The 27,604-nt window shown below is 38.7% G+C and overlaps 1 protein-coding gene and 1 pseudogene across 3 annotated transcripts in view; one reads left to right on the top strand and one right to left on the bottom strand.

Annotated features, from left to right (window-relative positions):
* The window catches only part of LOC118231875, a 32,625-nt pseudogene extending 22,150 nt beyond the window's left edge, over positions 1-10,475 (bottom strand).
* LOC118232260 (metabotropic glutamate receptor 3-like) overlaps positions 7,278-27,604 on the top strand; it is a 39,823-nt gene continuing 19,496 nt past the window's right edge. Inside the window, exons 1-2 of one of the 3 annotated variants that reach the window (XM_035427093.1) lie at positions 7,278-7,526; positions 22,211-22,269. The gene's annotated coding sequence lies outside the window, so the exon portion shown is untranslated. Of the gene's footprint in view, positions 7,527-21,208; positions 21,258-22,210; positions 22,270-27,604 lie in introns of those variants that run through there. The other 2 variants (XM_035427094.1, XM_035427092.1) reach the window with 2 other exon arrangements.

Genomic DNA, 27,604 nt, shown 5'->3' with positions numbered 1-27,604 from the left:
GGGGGCGTTTGAAATACCGAAAGGGGGCGATGACGTAACGCAAAGTATTCCCAGCTAGATAAAACACATGCAGCCCGACTGCGGCCCAGAATCCGCGATTCGGAACGTTTTGCGTGGCCGGAAACTAACATGTTGCTACTACAACCAACTAAAACTATTTGTGAGCTACTTACAGATGGCAGAGTATTAAATAATCTTAATATGAAAATGTATTACTACATAAAATAAAAAGCAAAATACATCTTAAAACACTCGGCTCATCGAAAGGCTACGTAGCCTGTCTTTTAATGGCTGGAGTAGCCACCACCACAAATATAAATGATATGTCTTAGATACACCAATTCAGCAGTTTTACCATGATTACAGACAAGTTACAATGACACCGCCACCAAGTAATTAATTGTGTTGTTCAACGTAACGCAACGTAACGTATGGGAGCAAGCTTAACCAGACAACCAATCAAAAAGTGGCTTTGCGTAACAGACTGCCCTTAACTAAAATGTTGCTATTGTAATATTTTCACTAGAAAGCCGACGCATTTGGGTGTTTTTCACATTCATCTTGACTGAGGGGGCGGGACAGTCCAGGTGAGGGGGCATTGCCCCCTCATGTCTCCATCCTCCCCCCCCCCCCCCCCCCCAGACGCACTTTCTTGTTGATAAGAAACACTTTCAACACATTTTCTTCACTTCTGATCAAACAATAAGCATTCAATCCTGGGCTATATGTTACAAGTGCCTGTCTCTTCAAGGCCTCTCCATCTCAACTGGAGTCAATCTGAATAAATGCAACACACCTTGCCCACAGTCATAGGTCTGGAGAGACAATTGTAGGAAGAGTGTATAAGAACAACAGAATCCTCACTGTATTGATTGAAGCAACATCTCTTCTTTTATTGATGCACCCCATTGTCAGATTGCCTGCACAGCTGCTGTGTGTGGTGGTATCGTTAATAAATAATTCACAAGACGGACTTAAATGTTTCATGAGCGAGGCTGCTGTGGTCAATTACTAATGAATTGGTTGTGGTGAGCAAGCAGCATGGTGGATAACCCAACAAGAATTGAAGGTACATATATGGATAATATGACAAAAAACATGTCACTATAAATACTGCTAATTATCAAAGTGCAATGTAATGTGTATACATGCGTTTAAAGCTTCTGCATTTAAAACACTATTGCAGGTATTCTCACTAATGTTCACTCTCTGTTTCAGCAGTGTTCAGGTTTTCTTAAAATTTGTAACACTTACCATACAAGTTAAAGCAGTGCACATAAAAGCTAGAAGAATAAGCTTTTCACAATATTTCAATGGCTTTGATTGTGGTATCTATGCTTATAGCCTTTAACATCATGCACACAGAACTCAAATGGGTACAGTACCATTCAGTGAGCTAACAGTTCCCAGCTGGTATTCACAGTGGTTTGCATTTACTAGTGCAAAATAAGATGAACAGTCTTTCTTGCATGACGGTTCCACTGTTAGGTGGCTGATTAATGTAACTGATTCATTACAAGTGTCGTGTTCGTAGATATATTAACAGCCCTAGAGATTTTATAAAGCAAACAAAAAGTATTCCACTAGAGCAACTATGTAATAAGGTGTGCTTGTGTCCTGCGTAAGGCCAAATCAATATCAAGATGCAATATTACACCCACATGTCTGCATTTTCACATTAAATTTCCACTGATTCACCCAAACTGGACTGTCATGCTAATCTTGTATATTTTCAAGACATTTGCGATACATGAATATTCTCCAGCCTTCAACAGAAGCTGTGCTGTTTTAAATTCACTGAAATACACATTAATCTACATTGACAAACACCTGGTCATTCTTTTAAATTAGTTCCTTCACAGTTCAGTTCACATTAATGCAAGGTAGTGTATTCGCAATCATGAGTGAACTACAGCAATTTCTTAAACAATTGCACATTCTTTTAATTTGGTGAAATAACCTGTATCCTCCACTGCCTTGTTGATAAGTAATATTGGACGGAAAATATGCATACAGGAAGTCAATTTAAACAAAGCATACAGTACTTTTATCTTCCCACAGTTTACTAAATTTGTTTTAACTACTACACAGTAAACTGTTCAGAGTTAAATCAGCTCTTACAGAGTACTCCATTAGAGATTAATTAACACTGGATATTTTACTGTGTACAAGATCCATCACTGATTGTTTAGCATCTCTGTCCTTTGTGAATCTGTCAAAAAGATTTTCTCAATGAAAACGAGGAAAATGTGAGAACAGCAGAAGACTACCCAGGGATTTTTGAGCAGCCCACTGGACGCGAGTGCATTATCAACAAAACGCCCCCGAAAGACAACAGCCTTAAACTCCTCATTTATCAACTGATACTTCTTTTTACAGCAACATGACATGTCACCTGTTTCTGCTATGCTGTCATATATGACATGGCCAACCCTGTATTTACAAGTGCACGTGCATTGAGTTGATTGACTAGAGCCAACCTAACATTTATTAACATGGTTAGACAATTATCTCCAAGTCATGACCAGGGCAACAGAAAAATGAAGCGCTTTGTAGAATTAAATACCTTTAAATCTAAAGTCAATTCACAAGAACAGAAAAAAATACTACATACATGTTCCCACAATGCCAGTATCTCAAGACACCTCCAGTACAATAGTACTTGTATGTAACACTAGAACTTGTCCTTTACCCGTTAGTAATTCTCATACATTGTTGAAGTCAAAGCAGGCCCTATATTTGGCAGTTCACTGAATACTCCATTTACCTCATTTAACCCATTCTCCCACCTCTGCTTCCCATGAGTGACTCTCTCCTGGGCGGAGCATGGCGGCAAAATCACAGCATGGTCACTTCCTGTGCCAGTCCACAATCAGGATTACTGCTGGTCCTTCCTGCTTAGAGCTGGGCTTCATAACATATATTAATAAGGGATCCTGTATCAACTTGGGAAAGAATGCGCTCTGGCACATTGAATTTTGATGTTTTGTCATCCATTTCTCATTTCTTTCAAACAAAACAAACGTGAAGGAATTTCCAAGCATTTTCTTATTTTAATTATGTTGTTTTCCTTGTTTCTTTTCCCATTTACCGTATGGTGTTAGCATGATGTTTGTGTTGAAAAAGTGTGTTTAAAGGATGTTTTGTTGAAATATTTTATTGTAGTCAATGCCACGTGCAAGTAATTAATTGTAAAGCACTGATTGCTGTTGTCTGATTCCTTTTCAACTCCTGCCACAGTTTCAAGTTGATAAAAATCAATAGCACATGGATTAATACAGACTCACTGTGCCACCAACTTATGAGACAGCCTTCTGTGAACTTGATTACTAGAGAACATTAATCATTACAGTTACACAGTAAGGGCAGAGGGGCTTCTTAAAGGCTTGATAAACGATGCTTTCATAATCTTGTTCATTTCATAACCCAATTGTTCAGTTTAAAATTAAAGGAGAGCGCTACATGTGAAAACACAAGCTCCTTGGGATAATGGGATCGCTGCTTGAACAGATGGAATCGCGGTATGAGGGGGAAGTCTGAAATCAACACACGCTAACTCTCCAAACAGAGGGAGCTGTAGGGGACTCTGATTTCCAAAGCGACCGTGCTATTGGGAAGTGACTGCATTCCATTCACACAAAAACTCCGATCCCAGTTAACTGGGGGGCATTTGGAGAAAAAAAAAAAACATGGCTTTCAGTCTGTCCCCTATTTGTGCTAAGCCCAACAGAGGGTACATGAGCACAAAAGAAATTGTTCCAAGTGTCACCATCCCTGACAGGACAAAGCTAGTCTTTTGCTCACAGACCAGCTAATGGACAAAAGACTCATTATCCTGCCAAACAGCAGTAAGAACTGCAAAGCTTGAGGAGGTTTTCTTTCTGCACTAGAACTGGCTGGATGGTTAACTGCACACTGAAACCACACAAAAAAATGGAGAACGAAACTCTGTATGAGTACCAGTGTTGCCATGGACCAGTGGAGGGAGGAGTTGTTGTGGGGAAATTTATTATGTATGCATAGCCAGCTAGGTTAAGGGTATTATTTGATAGAGAGAAATATTCTAGCAATTTATTTCTAGCCAGGAAACCATTGTCAAAAACTGTTTCATCATTCTTTGTTAAATGATGTTACATGCCTATTAACAATGGAGGTCATGAAATTAAACAAATTTAAAAGTGATTACATAAAGCAATCCATCTAAAAGATTAATCTTTAAATTAATCTCCAATTAACCAGTTCGTTTAACCTGCTGAAACATTAACTAGAAGCATTAGCTAGTTCTACAAACAATGGCAAAGCTTACCAAAAACCCTGTCATGCTTCCAACTGAATGCACAGCATGTTTCCTCTAAGAATTTAATAAATGAAAATGTTGTGCTTCTATAACAAAAACACCCAATATGAGGTTATGGAGGCGCAAAACTAGAACTAGAGTGATAGCTTAAGTAGTCTAGCCTAGGTAAAAAATAACGTTGTGCATGTTACAGATGAAAACTTAAAAATGTGATTTCTTTATTATACATTTTGTGGGGCTGCTGGGTTGCTCATTCAGTTAAGGCACCATGCTGTGGTGCATGGATGAGCTCCAAGGTCTCAGATTGAATCCGCACCATAGCAGTGCCAACTGTGGCCTGTAGCTCCATAGGGCAACGTGCAATTGTTGATTGCTACAGTATACCCAGGGTGTGAGAGGGTTCAGGATTTCATTGCTCCCTAGTGACCCCCGCTGGTTGATAATGTGATCAGGGGCTGCATTTTAAAGCTGCATATGAAAGGTCTTCCTCTGACTCCATGCAAGCCTAGCTGTATTACGTGGTGTTAAAAGAAGCAGCTGATGACACCGTGTGTTTTGGAGGAGAACTGCGGATGTTTACACTTTCGAATCGGCAGTGGATTTGTGCGTGAATGCATCTTCGGTTGCGGAGAATTGGACATTCCAAATTTGGGTGGGAATTGGGTAAGGACAGCCCCATGTTGAGCGCCAAATTTAATTTAATTTTTAATTATAAATTTTGTGCAGGTCTGGAGGCACATAGTTCACTGTAAAAAAAGAAATCCTTTATTTTTCTCTACTTTGCGGTAGCCACACAAGCAAAATTTCCAAGGGTATGAGAATTCATGCAATGCCGTAAATAACAGAACATTGTCTAACAGCACTGAGTAACTCACAAAAGGTTTGTCCATATGCCCCGCTGCTTTTTTCTCTAAATTCCCATGTATGGAGAGCGGCATGGGTGGAATATTTTCTCTGAGAGAAGAGACTCGGTCTAGGCCGTGTATGTCCATTCCCTGAGAGACTTATTCATTTTCAATGTCATTTGTTTTGTGTCCAGCAGAACATTCTTTAATAAATGAGTGCTGTAGCAAAGGCGGCTTTTCGTCGCACCTTAACAGTATAGTTCCAGCTCCAAGATAATTGTGTGTTGTACCGGTGCCCTGGAGGCCGTTTTCCCCTTGTGCTCAATGGCCTTGAGCTTCTGTACTTATCATCTGAGTGAGGGTATACACTTTAAGACACAAAAGTACACAATTTTTATGGTTTCGACAAAAATATGGATAATGCATTGATATATTTAGGAACGTTTCCAACATGCAGGATTTACTATGCATAATGATCTCTGTATCCTTAGATACTGCAGAACATGGAACAGAGTATATTTAAATAAAATGTATTACCATGATATTGCAACACTTCACAATATATTTACATGCATTTTTTTTGAATACACGTGAAATATACATTTTATGCAAAAAAAGTTCACATAGGAATTATGGAATTATTTGGAAGGCATGAATACATGTTGACACTGTGAATTAATATCACAGTGTAAAATAACACTAAATAAGAGCAGAGAAGGGTAAGGAACCCTAAGGAAGCCAACAACAAAAACTAAAATGGTACCTTACTGCTGTCTGATAATTTACTTTAAGAAGATCCTCTCAACATTGACTTTAAATTGGCTTTTATAGGTCTGAGCACTTTCCAAGCATAAAAACCTTCACTTATAGTGAATGTTTATTACTCCACTTTTGCACTCCTCAGAAACTTACAGACTTTAAAACTGATTTAGAATAGTCAGGTGTGTGCCCTCCAAATAATGTATAGTATCACTTACCGTGTATAGTACCGCATATAAGTTGAGCAGTTAAACTGCGGTAAACCTTAGGTGTTTTCACACAAAATGACTGATAATGAAATATAGCATTACAATAATAGTCACCAGACAGCAAGATCAAATAATTAATTAGCTGTACTAAATAGGAGAAAACCAACATAATTTATGTAATGGTAAATGAGCTTGATGTACGTATACCCTGTTCAGTGTCAATAAACCAAACCCCAGTCGAACTTCAGTTTTCATATTACCTAGAGTTGGCTTCTGTCAGTCTAAAGGCTGGTGAAAAGTTATTGTGTGCTACCATCCCTCTAGTTTAATTTTTTTTTTTTTAACTGAAAAGCCAAGCAACGCGTCTCTATATAAGTTCATACCATTTTGTTCATTATTTTGAATTTTATTCATGCAGCAAATTGCTTGTTATCTGCTGGAGAAATCTCATGCAGGTTTGTATCCACTTTTAGCATGTGTGCACTGCTTTCAAAGCATATAGGGGTTCATAACCACCATTCTTACTACCTGAGCTGTGCCAGAAGTGGATTTTAAAAGTGAGTGGAGCTTCCAAAGAGATTGTAGCCTTGTTCAAGTATTTGATACTTCTATGCCTATTGTAGCCTACACATAGAGCACAGAAGGCACTTAGCATGCAAACAAATGTGCTTAGCTTAGACTGCAGAGGAAATACCCTTGGTATTTATCTACATTGCAGTTTTTTTTGTTTTTTGTTTTTTTGTTGTTGTTTTGTTTTTTTAAAGGTAGATATGCATGACGAATGTAATATAAAATCAGTTTGTGAACAATCACATCTCCTCCTGTTTAACTATTGAGTGGTTTCATGTCAGAAACACAGCAGCCCCACAGATACATTCATCATATATGGTGCAGCATGATCCATAAAATATTAAAATATTAACACTCAATGTAAAAACAATTCCCTACCAAAAAACAAAGAACATAGGTGACTTTTTCAAAGTTTTACAAAACTTCTTTGAAACACATTTAAAACCTTTGACTTAAAAATCATACTTAATTATTATTATTTTAGTTTGTGATGATGTTCTTATGTGTGTGGGCCTAATGTCATTTTCAGGAGTATGAACAAGATTTATTTTACCCAATAGAAAAAAACGGTATCCGAGCAAGATTGATTGTTGTTGCTAGGAGACGGAAGCATCCTTTTCAAGGAGGACTGCTCGTTGAGAACTCGCTTCCCCCCTTCAATTCCCTTCGCTGAATCTTTCAGGAGGGTAGTGCGACCCTCTCTTTTGCTCGGAGCGCTCTGTGAACGGACACTCGAAAAGATCTGTGAAGAAACAGGTGAAGTGAGAACATCGGCCGCACTATCAACACAAAAGGCGAGTGGAAGACTTTTCCTGCGCGGATAAGCAAGACAAGAGCCCAAGACACGTGAGTCAAATTGTGGGGTTCGATATTGAACTGAATTTGAATTAAGTGAGTAACTGTATTTCTTGAAAGGAAAGAAGAGAAACTGGCGGCATAAGAAATCGTGTACGAATACAGTCAGAAATTGTGTGTAAACAGTCGGCAGATGTTATCAAGAATACAAAAGGGAAAACAATGCGGCGCTTAATATAGCTGAACTGGTTCAAATATAGATAGGAGTCAGCATTACGATCTGCATCGGAGGGGGAAATAGGTAGGGTATCCTACATTATCGCAGACACTGAATGCATTTTTATTTAGTGAATATTCAAAAGAATGGCAAATAAGAGGGAAATTATTACCCACTGTTTATTTACGTGCTCCAGTTTCATTGGAGCAGTTATTTTAATAACTGTAATATCAGTATTTTCCGCAAACCACGGAAGTTATTTTGGGTGTTACATAATCTACGAGACGTAGTCGCAGTGTTTAATTAATTTCATAAATATATATTAATGCAATACGGAGATTCATTAAACATTGCACAGTAGACTACAACGGGACGAGTGCGTACGATCCTTTCCCCGAGCCGAAATGCGAATGTAACTTAGCTATATCTTCAATGGTGTTTACATCCTCTTTGCGCGCTGCACACACCAACCCTGTACTCACCTGTCACTTAGTCCAGTTGTGTGACCCGCGGCGGGCTAGCAGCACATTGCCAACACAACTGTCATCAGTTTCACTGACAAAGCCACCAGTGCAGTATGAATATTTAGATGCAAGTAAAACAATGATTTTAAAATACTAAAGCCAATTTTTTTTCATATAACTTTAAACACGGATACCTAGTTTTTAGCATGCTATTTGTATATTCATGCATAATATTCTGAAGAATTCCACCGCTGATGTCCAGGGTATTTATATTCCTATCGTTTCCCTCAAAGCAAATATTTTGTATCCGAACGGAGTTATATTTACAAGACAACGATGACAGGCATCAATGTTTTTGCGCACACTCAATATGAGCTCAGAAACATACCAATTTGGTAATATCGAGTGGGAGCTTCTATTTACAGGCGCATTTCCAATGGTACCCAGCAATACCTGTGCGTTTCACAAGGGTTTCTCAAATGTATGATAGTAATGCATTATTTATACCAGCGAGATATCCGTGCAGAATTTTAATTTTCATGGTATGCCTTGTTCGAACGGGTGTTATTAATGTGTTACTGCCTCGCTCTTTCTTTTTAATTTACAGTAACATGAATCACATACGCAAACGTAATGAAGTATGGATAAGATTAAAACAGGAAGAAAAAAAATTCTACAGTATATTTAGATTTTCTGTACCATATGAAGGGCAGAGCAAAAGAAGAAGCGACATTTACTGCTTGGTTTATATTACTCATCTTTTAGACATTCGATCTGGGAATAAAGCGAGGTAAAAATCGAATTACTGCTGGGGGGAGGGTGTAGATTATGATGCTTTATAAAATCACTGTTCTGCACATACAAAGGAGAGTCAAACCATATAAATATGATTTTGGATGCAATAACGCACTCAAAAATGTTTACTGTTACTCGTATTTTGTGCTCCAATTTCTAATTAACAATAATATTATTATATTTCCTGGCCCATTTCCCAGCAATCCACTGTTCAGAAGACTATATAGCAAGTGTTATATCAAGCAGAGCCACAGTTAAACTTCAGTACAAACATTTCTGGATCAGGTCAGGATTACATCCCAGACTTTCTTTTTTTTTCTTTTTTTTTTTTGTGGGGTTGGGGCTGTGCAAAGCTGTGGCTGGATGTGCCACCCGGAAAGCCGTATAAATGACCTCTTCTTGGTCGGATTACATCATCAGTCATGTGTGATGCTCACTCCGTAAGGACGCAAATTAAGTTTCTGACTTTCAGACTGAGGCTTGATTGAGTTTTAAGTGGAAATAAACAGGGGCACTCACACAGTTTGACTGGGTCTAAGAAAGAATGCAGATTAGATGCAAATGAAGCGGATTCAAATGTCTGATCGCATTTCGTTGTGCCACAATGCCACCTGGGCAGGAAACAGTGTCCCCGGGCTGACGCACGAAAAGGTGCTGCTGAACTGGGTTCTTGAAAGAAAGTTCCAACCTGCATTCAGGTGCATCACTGTTTATGCAGCTGCTTAGCAAACCCGGCTTACTGTCCATTTCTTCATTGGACTGTACCCTGTTTCAATTAAAAAGACACTCTTTAGCTCCAGCCGTACTTTGCGGCTGGGAAGCAGAGATCACATCATGCAAATCAAACGGGGACAATGACTGAGTGCTGGAATGATTTCAGTGGACTCTTCAAATGAATGCAATGAAAAGCACGTTAGCGCGTGTATATTGCGCTGATAAGTCATAGTCACGGGCGGCGCAATAATCGGGATTTATTCTCAGATGTGTGTAAGGCAGTCTTTCGGCGAGTGGCAGACAGCGCTGCGTAGCCAAACCCTGAAGAATACCTGTAAAACAGGGCTGTCTCTCAGCATAGCTATGCTCCCTGAAATGTTCGCAAGTTTGTGCACACCATCATTTACATGGATGTTTTGTTTGTGAAATTCCCTCCAGGGGGGTTCCTTTTAATGTTATTCTGTGTTGCAATGGTTTGGGTCGTTGAGGTAATGGTTGTGATTCACTGCTCTGAAACTGTTTAATGTAATAAAAGTTAAATGAAAGACCATCAAAGATCAGAGACTGTAGAAACTGTGGTGCATTGACCTTAAAAAAGTTACACACAAGATTAAGTGTCTCCCCCCCCCCCCCCCCCAAACAGTATTTTAGGGCTCATTCTAAGTGACCGCTGAGCTTGTGCTGCAGAATAGGAACAGAAAAAAAATGTAGTGCTGGCTTAAATGAGTTTCTCAAAGTTAATGACAAAGTGCCATATGTGGCAGTTAGATTGAATGCCCAGTGGGCATTCGGTATACGCTCTACTGCCATCCCCTCTGTGTCAGGAGTGATTTTACAGAGGAAGAAACAGATAGACATGCTGGGAAACTGCCGATCCTTTGTCTCTTCCAAACACTAAGGTTGTTTTTGTGTGGCCTCAGAGCCTTGTGTGAAGAGATCTGCAAACATTTCTTTAATTAAAGTGCATAGGTCCTTTGGAGAAGCAGAGAAAATAAATTTAAAATGTATGGCAATATGTCAACCTGATCAGCTGGCCATGAATCTCAGAGCAATATAGTGTGTGCGTACATAGCGTAATGTTCATATTTATATTATTCCAATGGGGGAAATATTCATTGTAAATCCACCTTCACTAAGCAGTTATAGAGGAGCTGCTCAAATAATAATGCACCATGAGTGCACAATAATTGATAAAAGAAAAGTGGAGTCCTTTTAAAACTAAGGACAAATCATTTTCCAGTTCATGAGTGCAGTGACACTCATGTCTGTTTTTTTCTGCCACCACCACCATTAATAAGAGGGGCTTATCGGATTGTTAGTGGTGTACAAAACTGTTTTGTTTTGAACCGTTTTGTGTGATTAGTGGGTTGGGAAAGTATGACATGATTAACATTTCGCTACCTTTTCGTGTGTGTCAAATGTAATAGTCTTATGTGCACATAGACCTGCTGCTTTTCCAAAATCACCTCTCCCCATTTTGTTTGCCCGTTTCGGCCAAGTGTAAACTGATTCCTCATAATTCTGGGAAATGTTGTTTTACAGGATAATAAATAAGGGCAACTGTTGCCATTAAGCACTCATTACTTCCATGGATTAATTTTTAAAGGTGGACAAGATGGCATGCAAGCAATAATCAATTTAGTGCTTTATTTAGATCAGGCTCTTGTTTTGGTGCTGTGTTAATGTGCAGTGCTGACCAGGCAGGTGCTGTCAGTGTAAGCACTGCTGGAATGGTCCATCTGCTACTAACCTTCTATTGAGAAAAGACCTTTCACATAGCACTTCTGTGTATATCAACCGAATGATCGGCAAAGCTAAAGTTGCACTCCTTTTTTTTTTTTTTTTTTTGCCAATGCCATGGTAAAAGGACAACATTTTCCTCATTTTAATAAGAGAAGCATTTAATGTTGACTACCCTTACTAATTTACCATTTTGTTAAAATACATTTCTAACAAGTCATTAGAAATGTACAGTATATTACCGATTAAACATTTTATGTGATTTTTGTACTTCGTACCTACACAACATTCCCTGATGGAGTGTACTAGACATTTCAGTTTTCCTAGCCTATAATGCACTTAACTCAAATCTGAATGCACTCATCACGGTCTAACGCGAGACACACCTTCAAACTTCACCCCATGCACATATCTCTCACCACTTCACTGAAGCACCGGTTGTATACCCAAGTCTAAACGTATTTAATTAATCCGCCGCGGTGTGCAATTTTGGACTTAAGTTGACTTTGTAGGCATTCATCTCACATCTGAATAGATCCTTTAATAACTCGGTCAACCATGTTGTCCTTCTTAAAGATTCACTCGTTAATTGCCGCCAAGAGCAGATTCAGCAAAATTATGTGACGAGCGAAAGTCACGCAGCGAGGTGTAGTATTCTTAGCCTACATATGAAATGCGTCCTCAAAAGGGCAGTGCAGAGACACAGCTGTTTCCACTCTGTGTCAGGAGGCTCTTTATAAATAATGGAGCGGTCGACAACCGCTGTGCGCAGCGTCCATGCAGGGAGCCCAGCGGGGGCAAGGCGTGGACCGCGCGCTGCTAGCCACTTCACCCACAGGCAGAGCCTCGCAAAGCCCCAAGATTGAGCCAGTCCTTAGCTTTGAGTGACTTGTGTTGATGTGGTCCAAATAACACTAGAAAAACGATTAACAGGCATGACACCCGTATGATATATGAGGGTGTAAAAATAGATTAAAGTGAAATCCAATCTGATTTCAGGTGAGAGAGAGCCACAAGTCGTATGCATAGTCCTTTTAATATACTTTTTCATTAATCGCCCAATAGATCATTGGATATGATCCGTGGGTTTGACATTCTCTAATTATGAAGCTTTTCTCACCTATTTGGAATGCATGGGTGACAAAGCAAATGGTCTTTTTAACCCATATGCCCCAATTGGCAAATATCTTTACAGCCAGCTCAGTATTTTGGAGTTAAAATTTGTCTTTTAGAAGATAACTCTCCAAATTCTCTTTCAGCTGATGGACCATGATTGTAATGTTCTCACACAATTAATTGCACATATAATGAAATGGACAATGTTCAGACTTCATAGGATCTTTGTCAGGTAGACTGAAGAGCAAAGATGTCCATGTATTCATTTGTGTGGGCATCATGCAGTTCATTCTACACCACATGACCTATTGCACGAAGGCCACAATATGTGAACATGAAACTGGCAAATGTTCCATCCTCAACTGAGGTGGAGGAAGGCCATCTTCTCCTCAATGTTGTCTTAATTGTGCATCTGCAATAATATTAGATAAGGGTACAGCTGACTGTGTTCTGCATTGCAGACAGATACACATCCACAGTGGATGTGCTTCCTTTTATTTATAGAGCACACAGCATAAACCAGTTCAATCCACAACCAAAAAGCACTGCAAAAAGCAGACAGGCATCTTCATTTCTGAAGGGCAGTCTGCAATTTTTGCTCGCGAGGAATTTCTAGGATGTACCAGAAATTGATCCTATGTATTAATTTTGAAAGCATAGTGTAGTTCTGTGGCCTTGAGGTCTGTCCTCACAAACTCGGGGAAGTAGCCAGGATGTTTCAAACCCAACTACGCTCCACCCCAATAACCCGAGAGAAGAGTTCTCAGACAATTTCTTGAAAAGATGTGCAGCTTAGAGACAGCAATGCCTGTTGTGTTTACCCACTAATGTTTCTTTTCAACTTATCCTTCTGAATAGCAATGAGGCATTAGCCTGGATTCAATAATTTGTTCATGTTAAACAGGTAGCATTTGATGAAGTCATTTTTGTTGTACTTTTCTTTAAATTATAAATCAAACAAGGACAAATGTTTATAAACTCCAAGTCATTATATTCAAAAAGACATTGGCTGTGAGTCCAAAGTAGCTTGCTTTAGTATAATCTTCTTTGTGGTTTGTCTGTTATAAATAGCAGTGCCATTGCATTTACAAAAAAACAACCAAGTATCATCAATCCAGTGGTATCATACACCCACACAGCAGAATTGCAGTTTTGGCATCTATATGAATACGTCTCTACACACAAACATAATTCTTAGCTAAAAAAAAAGAAGTCAGCATCCCCTTTGTGTGCTGCAATTATTAGCCAAAAAAGTGTTGGCACTTCAAAACAACTGTACCGTTTTATTGCCTATTAAAACATAACTGCATTCTGTACAGTATAAATATGTGATTCCGCTGCTAAAAATCACCTCATTACATTTTTAGAGCTATTATCCAGTTAGAAGGTGCATGGGTAATCAGTTTTTTTCCAGTATGAACTCCCTTTCGCATCTTTTACAGCACCCAGCTCCTGGGGGACATGCTTCTGGCTGTTTAGCTCCTAAAAGAGAAGACATTCATGTGGAAATATCGATTTTAACAGTCAATTTTCAAAGTTCTCATGGAGGTTAAATACACAGTTGTTGGGAATTGGAATAGTTCTCAGAATTTTTTGTTTTGTTCATTGTGCAGAGCTGGGGCGGAGGAGACCCATTTATACGCATGCGCAGAGAGAGCTAGCCACAGGTGCCTAGACGGCCAGCGGGAATCACTCGAGCAATGAACAGTGCTACATCCGCGCAATATACCTACCGACTGTATCCCCGAGCAACGCAAATGATGTGCCACCCCTGTGGGGTTGCCAGCCAGTGGGCTTTTACAGAGTGAGCTACTGAGCAACTCTGGAATGCCATGCGTGTTTTCATCCTGAATGGCTAATTGAGACTTATAAAGCAGTTCCCTGAAAGCGTGCTTAAATGATCACTTTTGAATTAGTTATATTCTGCAAAACAAATTACCAATAGACGTGGTAACCAAAAATATTTGAAATATATGAAATATTAAAATATTTCTGGTGAAATATTGGGTTGTATTTTAATTGCAATTACTCCGCAGTCGGAATGAGATTTACAAGTAGATGGCAAATATTAAACGGTAAAGCATGGTGGGTTAGATTCTAATCATTTTGTAGTTCTAGATCAAAAGGGTACACATTGGTCATGTAGGCTATACTTACTTGCATATGGTAAAAATGCATACAGAATTAATATGGTTAATTTAGGTGATGAAGCGCTGCCAAGCCGCCCATGAAGACTTTATTTCATGCAAGCACCACAGAAATCTGCATGATCTAATCTGATTATAATTACTATCTGAATGGGCTAATTTAATAGAAAATGTCCCTGTCCCATTTAATTTCAGAATGCCCCAGGAGAGCTTTACGTAACAGTGCTACAGTGCTGTTCTGGGGGGAAAAAAGCTGAAATATAGTGCATTTCTTGTGACACTAATCTTTTTTTTGTGAAAGTTTTCTTCAATTTAGAAACTTCTATTTATTTTTTGTCCATAAAAACAAAATGACATCCATCAGTCAGTTACATTTCTGTGAAAATAGTTTCCCCCTTCTATTTGGGGAATCCAGGTATGGAAGCAAAGTCACAAATATAACTTGCAAAACACGACCTTCTGTGCATTTTCATCTGGGACCACGGATATTGCCCCACCATTGATTGCATGATCACTGATAAATGCACATAATTTGGGGTTTTGCAGTTAATCAAGTGGAATGTTTGCACTCAAAAACGGATCCATCGGCCACCTGAAGGTATTATGGGAAGGGCTCAACCCCTAAGTTCCCTGAAATATTAAGGGGAAGGGATTTAGGGATAAGCTGTTAGAGTAAGCTACTAGTACAAGGGGTACACTCCATGTTACTATGAAATAGGTAGAGTGGAACTGTACAAAACAGGCCCACTAATGACCTAAGAGAGAGCCTAAACAGACACTATATCCTCACTGCACAGCACCCCACTAATGGGCAGACACAGATAAAGGGGCCAGGGCACTAGGGCCCAGGCCATGGTTGCCAAAAGGTGGCACTATAGGGTAGACCCAAGGCTTATGTTGAGGGACAGAAGGAGATGGTGAATAAAACCAAACAATAAAATCGAAATCCCATATTGTAATTAACCAGTATAAATAAATCAGTAAATTAATTAATAAACACACAAGCCAAACAAATAAGTGAAGAGTAGTGCTACTGATAATGCTTAGCATAGGCTTCAATGAGCCTTGCCAACTATGGTCACCCAGGGTGTCAGACTGACACTTAGTACTCTACAACACACACATGGGTATATAAAATAACTGGGAAAACCGTGGTCAACAATACAGAGTAACAGCAGCTGAGTCTTAGATGAGCACAGATTTACATAGTAGATTTACACACAGGAGGATGTTTAATCACAATGTAGGTTTACACATTTACATACAAAACAATTTTTTAAAACACACAATATTGAACATTAACACCCCAAACTGTAGGTGATGATGGCAACGACCAGTGAAAACCTAGGTGACACAGCCAGGTGGCCTAACGGGACCCAAAAATAAATAAATAAAAATATAATATAATTTTCAAATACATTTTTTTTTTTAATTTAAGTCACGGTAAGAGTTACCCACCCAAAAAGATGGCACCCAGCAAATGGAATAAGTTTTTCGTGGTACGCGTAAAGTACTGCCTACATATTATAACACAATCGTTGAACATGAATTCGGGGCATGAGGTACGCCCTGTACACTGATACAAAACACAACGACAAACAAAGTAGTCCATGAATAATACCAAGCCCTGGTAAGTGACACCAGAGATTATTTCCTCCCCACAACAGCGAACAGTACAATTATAAAATTAAGTATGCTCTCTTCATTTCAGAATCACAGAGGGGTATCCGAATTTAGTTCAAACAAGTGTGAGTAATAAAATGCAACGTGCCGACTTTACAACGTCAATGATGCGTGTAACACTGAATAGTTCGCGACAATTAAGATGCCACGCCACGGTACTCAACCTGCTGCGTGAATTTAAGATATCTGGCTGCAAAATACAGATTTTTATCAAGGCACTTTTAACTACTTGATTAACATAACGAATTAAACGAACATAATATAACATACCGCATTTTGTTCTTCAAGCGTGCAGGCCAAACGCACGCCATTCGCGCTTTCATTTTGTAAAGGGGAAGTTACGTGTTTCAAAGAATTGCTCAAGCACCCGCAGGAGGGGCAAGGATGCATCATTCAGCGATTTAAAAATGGCGATCCTAGTAATAAGACATGGTCCCAATTCTGTGGTTGTTGAATGAATGTGAAGTTTGTATTAAAATTAATTATGTCCTGTCAAGCAAAAGAAAATGTTAATTCTCCACAGTCAACGGACTCATTATCAACCGCTATGTACAGTTGCTAGTTAGTGTTGATGCCTGATTTACATTCACAGCACCAAATAGCTGCCCATGACTTGACAAAATGATCGACAGTAAGTAAATATAGGAGAGATGCACCATAATTATAGCAGTTTTTGGATTTTGCTTTTTTACTCCGTAACTATTAAGCCTACCCCTGTGGAATTTTACTTCAGACAGCTTTGACCTGTCAGTAATCATTAACAGTTTCAGTAACATAAATAACGTAATCGAATCGGATACGATTAAAACCTTAGTACACGCAGTCCGATGTCACATTCATACCACCATATTAATGTTAATCAAGGAATCACATTTCCAATGGTAAGGTGAGACCAGCCACATTCTCAGGTTATGAAGCATGGGGCTTTATTCATGAAAAAGACTGCGTGTAAACATAGACAAACCTGAAATGGCTATAGTAGTTTATCAAGCGTTACATTTATCTGTATCAATGTTTTGGGATATATAGAAAACCTCATGTAGTCTGATCGCCACAGTAAGTTTATTATGGAAACTCTGAACATGTATGATTAAGGATCATTGTAACTTGTTATTAGGTTAAATAATAAAAACAGGCATTACAACAGCAGGGTCCATATTTAGCTGGGGAAAAGAAATAAAGAGAAACAGGTTGGCTGGGTCAAATTCACTGCTATGAAAGTGTTTCCAGTTTTATTGATGTGTGTTAAAAATGACCTTGAACTGCATATCTGAATGGCTCTTACATTGCTTCAGAGCAGTACTGTAACAGAGGTTATTTTTCAGGACCTTCTGGGTTTTTCCAATTAGTTTTTAATTGGTTTCCCCTCCTTGTTTCTGTCTGCTTCTGTGTCCTCTTGCTTTCTTTCCGCATTTCCTAACAACATGTTCAGTTTTTCCAAAACTCAGATTATCCACATCAGAACCAAAAGGTCTTCGTAGGTCAAAACTGGTTACCATTCCCCAGGCATAAAGACCACCATACATACCTTTCCTCTTCTTCTGTTAAATGAGAGCAAAGCATAAAATCAGTCATCTGTCTGTCTCATTGTGAGTAAATAGAACCAGTTTTTGTATAGTCACACTCATTTTGTTTTTATATTGGATCTCCTGTGAATTTTCTAAAATTGACAATGTAGCAGTGGAGCAGTTAAAAAATATGACTGAACTGTGTAAAAGCTTCAAAGAGTATTAAACCCACAATGATGTTAAAGTGAAACAAAAGTCTAAATGAATATTGTATAATAAACAGCATCTTTACAGCATGCTTTATGTCGGTTAGAATGTGTTTTTGAGAATGGCAATGGGCTTTGGGAATGATGAGGTACAGCCACAGGCAGAAGTACAAAAAGCATGTGTCCCAGCTGGCATATTCTGCCGAAGCACTTCCCTGGGCAGTGATGTGACCCAAGATCTGCATCGGATCCTGACTGTGCTAATACTGACTGACCAGGAGTCCCACGCTGCCGTTCATAATTGGCCACAATATTAGCCTGGGAGGCAAGTGTTTCAGTTGGATGAGCACTCCCTGCCTCATCCCTCAACTGCATCTCTTTTGATCTATTGTGCGTTCAGCCTGTGCCAACTGACCCAATACGGCACGGTAACTGCACAGCTCAGATGGTGGGCTGCAGGGAAAAGAAACTGTGCGTTTCTGAGGGCTTGCGAACTTGTGCGCACTCTCTCGGGTTGACAAAGGACGTAACAGTGCAGACACGGCATAAAAGTTTGATTTGCCGTATCAAATTGAGTGCTAAAAGGAAATTACGTTAAAAAGTTTTCAAAAAGACATCTCCCAATTAATAAATTATAGATGCATATCTGGATTTGCATGGTATATAATTAACATTTTGGGATAGATAACCTACATGAACCCTGTGAAACTAATTTACTCAGAGGGAGGTGCAGTAAGGGCCATTAAATTAGACGCCTATGTGGCTAAAAAGAAAAGGGGGGGGGGAAGCTAATTTCTGCTTTGCACTTCATAAGGTTGGCCAGGCGCCTGAAGGTTCGAATGGAGCTTGGCCCCGTTTGTTTTCCAATCCCCACATTTCCACCTCACAGTCCCTGTGAGGAAACGTGGTATGACAACGTGACTGGTCAGACAGCTTCAGTTCAGTGAGCACAGTAATGGTTGCCTTCACTTTGTCTGTTTGTCTTTGTGTCTTCCGCCAATGATGTGGTCAAGCTAATATGTGTTCCGCAACATTTTCCTTGCTTCTCAATGCAGTCTGCTCCCTCCCTCACACCTATCATCTTGTGTATGGGGGTACCTGTAGTACTATGCTTTTTTTTGTACTGTTTTGTTCACTGAAGCATAAAATACATCAAGAAGAGACATTGAATTTTTGTTTTTGTTGTTGTTTATATGCAGCCTTTGAAAAATTATGCCAAAATAAGATTCGGAATGCTGAATAGAAACAAAACCTAGTATCTAACCACCATGTATAGAGTGTATATTTTCAGATGGGAAAAAAAACTTGATTCTGTTTTTGCAGATATCAAAGGTTTTGTCACGGAAAGCAAACATACAGTAAAGAGATTGTATGAGATGGAAGCCTGTACAAAATAAAAAGTGGTCATAGATAAACAATGATTATTTTCCTTACTGTTTTCCTTCCATACTTTTATGTATTAAATACAGTGTTATTCCTGCAAAGCCTGAAAGAGTAGTGAAATAATCTTTCATTTGTTTATTCAAAGTGTACTTGGTATACTGTACTTGGTGTACTGTACCAGATCCAACCAATGATAGTGGCCTAACAATTTTAGCTGTACGGTTGGCTTTATAATTATCTTCACAGAAGTGTAAATAGTGAATGCTGGTGGCATCATAGCCTATATTGTTTCTCAGTGATATTCATTCAGGTAGCTTTGCATACAATGCCCACAGAAGGCGCAGTTGGCTCACTGGGTAACATTGTTAACTTCTGTTCTTGCTCTAATGATTCCCATTTTGAAAGACTGTTTTCTTTTATGCATTATGATGCAAAAAGTAGTTCACATTAGTGCTGATGGCTGTATTAGTATTGTCAATATTTTTTGTCCCATTATAATTTGTGAGAAATGGATCTCAGTCCTACTTAAATGTGAAGGAAGGCATTTATTGACTTAATAAAGATGCGTCCCTCAGCAGTAACACAGTACTTTCTTGAACCTAAAATTGTCACTGCAAGACAACTGTGAAACAGTGTAGGCAGATGAGAGCCGTTACTGAAAAAAACAGGCCGAAACAGATCTTAGAAGGTCCAACAACCTGTGTACACATTCTGTGCAGCGTCAGCAGGCAGGAGAAGCATGTGCAAGTGTGTCTGACCTCCTTTTGTGAGGGTGCTGTAACAAGGAATCTTGACATACTGACAGATGTGTCCCAGTGGTGAAATGCATCAGTGTATGTTGTGCGCGTGTGTGTGTATATATACTTGTGTGTGTGTGTGTGTGTGTGTGTGGACAAGGGGCAGTTGAACATTTGAAACTGTCACTGCATGTCTGCCTCCTCAGTACCATAGCATTCCTATAGTAGAAAGGAATATGCAGGGGAAATACTTCCACACTAAGAAAGCTAAATAAGGGCCAGGATCAATATAACCACAAGGTGTTTTATATTTGGTATCATTTTGAAAATGTTTAAATGTGTATTGCGTCCCATTCTTCTGGCTGTTTCTCAACACATTTTTATGTCTATGTCCATATTTCTTTTTTACCAGCTTGTAGTGCTTAAATGTTAGAGAATAAATTTCAATGCTATTTGTAAATTTGGGGCAGGAGCATCCTCTGAACCATTTGAAATGGGCTGCACCAGAGGACAGCAAATTAATGCAAGCGGTTCAGTCAGATCGCTAGCACCTGATCCAACAGAAGGAGTTACTGTTGCGCACCGAGGCAGGAAATACCCTGCTGATTGCCACCCTACTTCCTTCTATTTATACTGTGCCCTGCAGGGCTCCTGACCGCAGCAGGTGCTGGCACAGGCGGGATTCAGTCTCTGTAGTACACCTCTGCACTACTCAGAGCTACTGCTTGACCCACTCTCCTAGAGACCCTGAAAAAAAAACATAAAAAATGACATATTTTCATTGAATTAGTCAATTTGGTTCTTATTTAAGTTTGACTGCTTAGTAATTTCTTGCATATGTTAGCAAGGACAAACTGCTTTTCTGCTAGATGATATCCAGGTAGTCTGTGAAGTCCTGAATAGTACTCTTTTCTTTTTTCTTTTTTTCGGCCCTAACATGCTATAAGTTCCTGCTGTTCTTGTTTTCTTATTGTAATAGGCTTGTACTTAAAGGGGCAAAAGTGCAATGCATCGTTTGAGGAGGAATATTTCTTTATGTTCATTGGAATGAAGTTTACTTTCAATTGAAAAGGTACATAAATGCAATTGTTCCTTTCATCTATTTTCAAAGGAAGTAAAGAATAGAATAGAATATGTCTTTATTGGCCAATCAGAAGTGGACACTTGCCTTAGGCTTCAACCCCCATCATATGTTGAAAAGAAACTGAGAAATTTCAGACACACATATGGACATACTATAAATAGAATATCTGAACAGATTATATGAACCATAAAATACTGACCATGCATATTCATATACCTGAAAAGATTGTGCAAATGTAAATTATCCTGTAAATAGCGATGTAACACATGCTTACACTACTGTGCTATAATAACAGCACATGAACAAAGGAATTCTAATACACATTTTTTTCTCGCTATGGGCAATCGAAACTGCCAGCTTGAAGGGAGCATTTCAAATAGAGATTGAAGTTACAGTACAACACCAAGCTGATTTTGCCTGTATGTCATATTGAAAGTTAGGATGTTTTCCACAAGACACAATGTACACCTTACAGCATCCTGAATGAAAACAGACACCCCAAACCCAGTCAGTACTGCATGTGTGTGTGTGTAATAGTAATAGTAGTTGTTGTTGTAATAGTAGTAGTAGGCCTAATAGTTATTCTGTTTTGTATTTTGTGCATTTGTTTTCACGTGCTCATATTGATCATATTGCAATTTCTTTATGCAGTCGAGGAGATCAAATGTGTTGTTCTGCCTCCAAAGTGACATCATTTTCATCTAATAGTCTGGAACATTCTTTCACCGAGTACAGGATAAGGCAATTTCATTCGCTAACTAATCTTAATAAACAGAAACCTTTGCCAGCAAAAGAGCACCCTTCCTTGCCTCACAGTGTCACTTTGAGAATCCCGATCTCCCAATTGTTCAAAGTTAGAGGGAGAATGAAATACTTTCAGTCTCTGATGCAATAATGAGTCAATTCTGGAATGTGCTGAATCCGTTTTCACGCTCTTGCAGGTAATTGTTTGGCATGCAGCATGACCAGGCAGCCTCAGGAATTTCCCATTTCTGTTCAGGTGAGTTAGATATTTAAAATCCCTCAGCTGTCCCTTTGCGCAGTCCTGATAGCTGTAGAATAACGGAATGGGGTGAGGAAATTAAACTGAAGTGGGCTACAGGTTTGAATCTAAGGTGAATCACTGCTGTTCTAACCTGGTGAAATGCATGTCAGACGCAGTTTTTACACAAATATCCAGCTATATAATACAAATATGTAAAAGGCACGGTCTGCTGGAGTTAATGTAATATTTTATTGTCACGATGCAGAGTGTGCTATTCTTGAAAACTGAATGGAAATCAATCATATCGTTCAACTATCGAGGCCTTTAAATTGTTATCGGTCTGTCGTTTTCGGCAAGATACAGTGTATTGCTCAGGTGATGATGACATGAAAAGAATAAAGGAATTTGAAAGCATGAAAAAGTAGTTACATAAGGGTAACAGATAATTTCAGTAATATTTTTATCTTTGCACATTAACTCCAAATTTGTTGGATTAGCCTGCAATTATTTTGTTACGCGGAATTAAGGAACACCCAGGGTGATGCAAAATGCTTTACAGGGAAAAGTTGGCAGTAGATGGCTTGGGGGGGAAACATTTCACATTCAATACTTTGTAAATTTCCTCAGTGGTCCAAAAAGAGCCCTATTAATTATAACAGTTCATAAAATGAGGGGGCTATTTTTGGTAAGCATTTTAGGCTGTTCGTTAACACGCTGGGAAGTTGTGACTGTGGTGTTCATTAGGCTGTTTGGTAAGTTTATGCATACAGTACATGTATCACTGCATATCTTTCAGACCTGTGATTTACAAGGTCTGTAAACTATTCAGTATTAGTGGATGCTGCTATTCCCAGTTTATGTGTCAATAACATTTTTAACTCCCCTTGACAACCTCCATATATATGGTTATATGATAAATTTGGTTTTCTCTGTTATTATTAAGTAATATTTTTAATGTGACAGTTTGAATTTCCTGTGACACGCAAATGATAAACACCACCTATTCCCATGAAAATGATTTCCCACAATGACTGCATGTTTAATGCTCACCAATCTAGGAGTGGCCCTTTATGCATATTAAGTTAGGAATTATCCATGATGAGGTGTGTATTAAAGGGTTTTAATGCACGACATGGAGTCAAAGAGCCACCCTCCGCGAAGCCTCCGCAGAGTGTTCAAAGCCCTTAATGCACACCCGGGATTGGATTTCTTCTGCTTATACCATGGCCATTTGCCAAAGATTAAAGTTTAAGGAGGGGTCATTAATATTTTGGGGCAATTCACCCTCAAAATAAAAGCTTGACTTAATAGTCACAAAAATTGGTTTTAAATTTTTGACAAATTAAAAAATTAAAAATGGCTACTGTTCCAGTTAAATTGATTGAATGCTTTCAATGCAGTGAACGGTATTAACAATGAATTGGCCATAGATCAGCTACACTCATGGTCCTGTTCTGTTTTCCAGAATACAGCAGTACAGCTCCATTTGCAGTCATAATAATGCCTTTCCATTCAATGCTTGGCAGCTGTACAGAGCAGTAGATATGCAACTGGATTTCTAGCCAATGCCCTGCACTTTGTATCACAGGGGTTGGAAGGATTGGATTTTATACGCCCAACCAAGGCACTGAACTACAAGGAAATTTCCAGTGCTATAAATGGATAATAAATCCAATGCAAGCTATGCAAGTTGCTCTGGATGTGGGCATGGCATAAGCCAATTAATAATGTAACATAGTGTAGGCAGATTCCAGAAATAATGCATGGGAGAAATAAGTGTGCCCTTACATAGAACAAAGGGCTTGCATCCCTGCGGTCCACTTTAATTTGTTGAACAGATAGATGATTGGTTGTATGTGTTTATTTAAGCAATCATAGTTCTCACCTGATTATCCTGTTATATGATAGGATGTATGATAGAATTAATGAGGTTGATGCACATTTTTCCATTAACCAGATACTGTCCAAATGACCCTAGACAGGCCTGTATAGGCTAAAGTTTCCACGCACATCTACTTTATAATGATAAGGGGGAAGCGCTATGAATGCCTAATTTTCCTTTTTGAAGGAAAACTTCAGTTTTAATTAAAAGTAATGGCCAAAAGATTTTCTACTCAATAATCCAAAATCAGGAGTTGGAATCAAGCTGTAGGAGTTGTTCTGTGAAATAATTTAGGTGGAATGAAAATAATATTACGTTTGCAGTAGGGAACTTTCTCAATAGGAACAATGTTGTAAAAACATCTTGAAAATCATAACACCCATTGGCCTTGCCCACAGAGAGACATACTCCTACCCCTTACTTCTCCACATACTTAATTGTGAACACAAAGCACACTGCTCTGAGCCAAGTTGAATATTATAAAGTTAGAATGGCAGCTTAAAAGCTGTCGGAGGAGAAGAGTGCAGAAATTTAGGCAGAAAGAAAATAAAAAGAAAAAGAAGACGTATGCAATAGAACAGGTAGTGCGTTGCTGAAGCAACCACACTAATAATTCCTTCTGAAGTACAGTGTCTGTCAAGAATTCTACTTGATTTTTGGTTTATATAGTAAAAGCACTCAAGTTTGTTTTTACTGTGTGTAAGTATTGTAATGGTGATCAATCATATTCCTCTGTTAGCTTCTGTGAAGAAACCACTGCTCTCTGTAGTGTCAGAGCATCATCTTAGGCTCAACGAGTGCTGACAGAGACTGCTCCGCGTATAAGAAAAGCAGTCATTAGCATGCACTGCAGACTAACAGGGGGAGAGAGGAGTCGCGGCAAATTTGTTTTTCCCCAAGCACAGAGGGCTTTTAATTCTAATGAGGTTGACATGGAAATCAGCATACTAAGAGAAATATGATAAATACTGAATTTCCAAGGACAACAAACATGAACAAATGTGAGTTGCCCCAAATACTCCAAGATTTTGGTAATAAAAAAGCGGACTTTTTTTGTGTGTGCCTTCATTTATTAGTTACTTAGTGATGACAATAACAGCATAATGGTATTAGCATTAGCATATCTTTAGTGATGAGAAAAGGTCATTACTGATGATTTGTGAAATTATGTACTAGTCTTTAGGCAATTTCTCATTATCATGTACATCTTTAAAGATATATTCAAGTGTTCTCTGGTTTCTTTGAATGCCAGTTTTACCCAGGAAAGTTTGAAGCCCATGCCTTTGACTTCAGTTTTATTTCTCACCACAAATTCGGAGTGACAACAATGTACTGCAGACATCTGTTGTTGTTTTCATTGGTATTGCTAAACTGTCTGAACAGTGGCATCCAACCTGAGCAACTTGCTCTCATTTTTGGTCATTTTTCACATGATGTATAAAATCTAAAATTAATTATTAATAAATTCAACATTTTAGCACTTCCAAAAACCAATCCCACATTGTGAAGTGCAGAGAAAGGTGTCTGAAAAATATCTGTAAATATCCATTCTTTAGCTGTTTGCTTTATAGGAAAACTGGAAGCACTGAGCAGTCTGAAGGGAAAGTGCAGAAGCATGCCTGACATCAGGGTATAAGCATCCACAAGATATAGGAACCGAGGTGTCCATCCTCTAAATTATTCAAACCGCTGGGCTAACCATGACATAACTGGGCCAATGGACTGTATGTGTCTTACATCTGATTGGACCAATAATAGTAGTGTGCATTAGTATTACTATTAATGTTTTCAAACATCAGGTATTCATGACTTTAATATTCCACTTTTCACAACAAGTTATCTTGCACACGTGATGAACTGGCTTGGTTTTTGTTTTATTTATTATTAGTTTATTTGACATGCTCAGTGCACATTAATGACATTTCTGTAAGTGTACCAGTCAGACAGGGTGGCTAATTTTCATCTGTAGACCTTGGGTTACCTGTCTGTAAGCCTTTTACACCACTAGATTCTGACTCAGTTGAAAGGTTGCCAGAGCAGTGAAGTGGGGCTGTCCCCATTCACGGTCTTGACCGGGTTATTTCTACAGCCTGGGAATTGGTTGGCTAGGCAAAAGCTTCCTTTTATTATTTTACACTTCACAACTACATCACTTTGAGTGTCAGAAAAAGAAAAATGTGTTAAAATGGCATTAGCACTCTGAAGTGTTGCACACACTGCCAATGCATCCAGACTTTCATACTTCGTCTATTCCCAGTTGTTTGTAGGTGTCCAATGTGGTTAGGTTCTGTCACTGTTGTTTCCTCCTAGTAGATCTGTGCTTGTTATCTTGGCATCACTGTACAGGCCTACACAGTTAAAAATATAGTCTATCAAAGTAAAATATATTATCACAGTTATTTTAGCACAGAACATTTTGCCAGTGAAGTATGCTGCAAGCATGAAGCAATCAAGACCAGGCTTGACACTCGGAACTCTCTACACTGTGGTCAAAGTTTTAGACGCCTATATAGACTGAATGGTATTTTATTTTCATTAAACATTCTCATGTTGTTATGTACTTTTAAAACAAGCCTACATGCTAAGTGATTCATAAGCATGCCGTCAGTTTGGGTTCAGAAATATCTGCAATTGAATCAGTCCCCTGGACATGGGTTGCTTGGCTTTGAGGTGCTGCCAGCACAACAGATTTACCCAGGCTTTCAAATGTATCGTCAACCAGGGAATCTGAGGAAAGAAATGAGATTAAGTAGGCTTTGTGATGCTCCTAGATCAAAACACAAAGCATGCATCGGCCTCTGATCACAGGGTGATTCACCATACATAACCATTGGATACCATATGGCGTAATTTCAGAGAGTGTGCGGGAAAAGGAGCATATTTCGTAATAGAAAATAAATACTCAAATACGCATTGAAGGTTAGTATGTTGCTACTCTGTGAAATTTTCATTTCATTATATACATTTTTGGCCATGAAATTCCAAAATTACATTTTCATTTTTGAAAAAGAACCACATGCTGTTAAAATGCTACAATGTTATTGTGCTTCAAATTAAAGTGGACATTACTGATTGCTAATTGTATTATTTTTTATATTGTTTTGCACCCTTGTCTTGAAACAGTACTTAAAATTATCATAAAACATCTTGCAGTATTTATTTATATATTTTGCAGTTTGCATCTGTTACAATCCTTTATTTAGCAGATGCTCATATTCAGAGTGGCGTACTAGTAAGATGCATAAAAGCATACTGTAGGACAGTAGCAAGAGGACAACAAACACAGCTATAATAGTCCCATATGCAACTAATAGCAAAAAAAGGGCTGTAATTCATACACGGTTCACCCACAATGGATGTAAATACCCAAAACAACAAAAATGGTGTCGATGTCCAAATACTTATGGACTGGACTGTATATTACGTCTTCCATTACTAAGATAAATGCGTAGTGTTGTTAACACCTCA

The sequence above is a fragment of the Anguilla anguilla genome, chromosome 7, assembly GCF_013347855.1.
Source record: "Anguilla anguilla isolate fAngAng1 chromosome 7, fAngAng1.pri, whole genome shotgun sequence".
NCBI classification, from domain to species: Eukaryota; Metazoa; Chordata; class Actinopteri; order Anguilliformes; family Anguillidae; genus Anguilla; species Anguilla anguilla.
This window is presented reverse-complemented; position numbering and strand designations above follow the sequence as displayed.